The following is a 2,903-nucleotide window of genomic DNA, read 5'->3' as shown; positions in this document are numbered from 1 at the left end:
CTTAGGCACTAGGCTACCAGAGTAGAAACTTTACTCTTTGACCTTCTGCCCCTTGGCTTTGTTAATCCCTCTTTGGGTAAATTTAGCTTTTACTTTTTCCATTCTCATTCCTGAGCTGCCAAGTTTTACTAGAAAAACTGAAGTAATAACATTAACTGGGCCTTCCAAGCTATTCCACACTCATACTCATCTCTGATTCCCTGACTTGTCACCTAATCAGATTTCTAAACCTTCTCCCTCCCCTCAAGGCTATAACTTGATCCTCCCTCATTCACCAAAGCAATAATAATAATGTAGTTAAAATCAAAGACTTAAAAGTTTACATATAACTGGATTTAAGTCTCAGCTCTGTCACTTAATTAGCTATGTGACCTTGGCAAATTGCTCATCCTCATACATTATCTCCATTTTATGGTTTCTTCATTTATAAAATGGAATAATAATAGCAGTGTCTGCATCATAGAGCTGTAATGAAAATCAATGAAATAATGTTTATAAAGCTCCTAGTGCAGTGTCTACTAAGAAGAATGCTTTATTAATATTAGCTCCTAAAATGACTATGGGAGCTCTGGTAGCATAGTGCCTAAGGCACTTGACTGCTAACCAGGAGGCTGGCGGTTCAAACCCACCAGCCACTCCTCGGAAAGAAGGTTGGACAATCCTACTTCCGTAGTGATAACTGCCTCAGAAACCCAAGGAGGGGTCGCTAGGAGTGGGGGCCAACTCGATGGCAAATAACAACAACAACAACAAAATGACTATGACTGCTATCACCATTACTATCCCTATTTACTCCTACTTACAAAGAAGACTGAAGTCATTGGACTTCATTTGACTTTCCTTCTTTCTATCCTAGTTTCTCTGAAGCTTTATACAAACTCTTCTAATTCTCTATTGTTTCAGAAAACCAAAAAATTTTCCTGTCTTTCTAATGTTACCTCTACTTACGACTTTAACTCCATTTACAGATAATTCCCCTAAGACCTTCCTCTGCCATCCTCCTTTTCCAATGACTTCATTGTCCCAGCCTCAGGACTTTAATGCAATGATATTCAACATTATTTAAAAAAAAAAAACACCATTGCTGGTGCTCCAGCTCGGAAGATTCTGACTTTTTGGTCTGGAGAGGAACCCAAGCTAGAATAATTTTTAAAGCTACCCAAGTGATTCTACTATGCATCCAGGTTTAGGAAGCATAATTTACTCTTTCTGGAAAGTTAAGGCATGTGGGTCATCACATGGATCACCAGGAGAGTTGTTTTAATCTTCATTTTTAATAAATATTATATGGTAAATATATTTCAAGTTTGGGAGGAGCAGTCTCATTATTTAATAGAGTTTACAGAATGAGTTGCATAATTACTCCCTTCATTAGGTTGTTTCATTTTGGTAAAACCCTTTTGTGTACTAAATACGTTGTTGATATTGTTAGGTGCTGTTGAGTCAGCTCCAATTCGTGGTGACCCTATGTACAACAGAATGAAACACTGCCCAGTCTTTGGCCATCCTCTCAATCCTTGCTATGCTTGAGTTGGAAACATGTCTCAAACTATCTCATTGAGGTTCTTCCCCATTTTCCCTTATCCTCTACTTTACCAAGCAGGATTTCCTTCTCTAGAGACTGGTCCCTTCAGACAAGAGGAACCAAATTAGGTGAGATGAAGTCTGGCCATTCTTGCTTCTAAGGAGCATTCTGGCTGCACTTCTACCAGGACATTCATTCTCCGGGCAGTCCATGGTATTTTTAATATTCCTCGCCAACACCACCATCCAAAGACATCAATTCTTCCGTCTTCCTTATTCATTGTCCAGCTTTCACATCCATTTGAAGTGATTGAAATGGCTTAGGTTAGGTGAACCTTAGTCTTCGAAGTGACATCTTTGCTCTTTAAGACTATAAAGAGGTCTGTTGCAACAGATTTGCCCAGAGCAATATAACATCTGATTTCTTGACCACTGCTTCCATGAGTGTTGATTGTGGATCCAAGTAAAATGAAATCTTTAACAGATTCAATCTTTTCTCCATTTAGCATGATGTTGCTTAAAGGTCCAATTGTGAGGATTTTTGTTTTCTTTATGTTAGATGTAATCTATACTGAAGACTATAGTCTTTGATCTTCAGCAGTAAGTAGTCTTCACTTTCAGCAGGCAGGTTTTTGTCATCTGCACTGAAAGAGGGGGAGGCAACATAATGATGATACAAGTTGTCAAGTGCAAACAATTGCCTGATCTCAGAGGACAGTCTTCAGGGACTATTAGATTACAGAATCTGAGGATAGTCAGTGGAGGTGGGACCTAGGTATAAATGAAGAATTCATTGAAGTTCTTCTCAAACGATTTCCCCAAAGGGCATTAACTTCTCTGTACTTCCAGCATGAGAATTTATGAACAGAAAATGGATCCTGATGCTTCTCAGCTGTTGTTAGTTTCCATGAAGTTGTCTCCAACTCATGGCAACTCCATGTATAACAGACCAAAATGTTGCCCAATTCTGTGCCATCTTCAAAATCACTGCAGTGGTCAAGTCCACCATTGAGGCCACTGTATATTGTAAATACCTTCCATCTTAGTAGATAGATGTTACATAGGATAATATTCTGTTGTGATTCATGGGGTTGTCATTGGTTAATTTTAAGAAGGAGATTTCCAGGCCTTTCTTCCTAGTTTGTTTTAGTCTGAAAACTGTTCAACATGAGTAACTCTGCTGGTATATGAAATACTGGTGGTATAATTATTTTCATAAGGGGTTTCCACATATTGGATTTATTCCTAGTACTTTATATTGTTGTTGTTGTTGTTGTTGTTATTGTTTGCCATCAAGTCGGCCCCGACTCATAGCGACCCCTCCTTGGGTTTCCGAGGCAGTATCACTACAGAAGTAGGATTGCCCAACCTTCCTTCCG

The 2,903-nt window shown here is 38.9% G+C and overlaps 1 protein-coding gene across 1 annotated transcript in view; it reads left to right on the top strand.

Moving 5' to 3' along the window:
• The window catches only part of IMPG1 (interphotoreceptor matrix proteoglycan 1), a 171,555-nt gene that overhangs the window by 9,242 nt on the left and 159,410 nt on the right, over nucleotides 1–2,903 (top strand). The gene's annotated exons all lie outside the window — the stretch shown is intronic.

This window comes from Orycteropus afer, unplaced genomic scaffold (assembly GCF_000298275.1).
Source record: "Orycteropus afer afer isolate SDZICR_OR568_19922 unplaced genomic scaffold, OryAfe1.0 scaffold00380, whole genome shotgun sequence".
Classification (NCBI taxonomy): domain Eukaryota; kingdom Metazoa; phylum Chordata; class Mammalia; order Tubulidentata; family Orycteropodidae; genus Orycteropus; species Orycteropus afer.
Note: the sequence above shows the minus strand (reverse complement) of the source record. Positions and strands in the feature narration are given on the sequence as shown.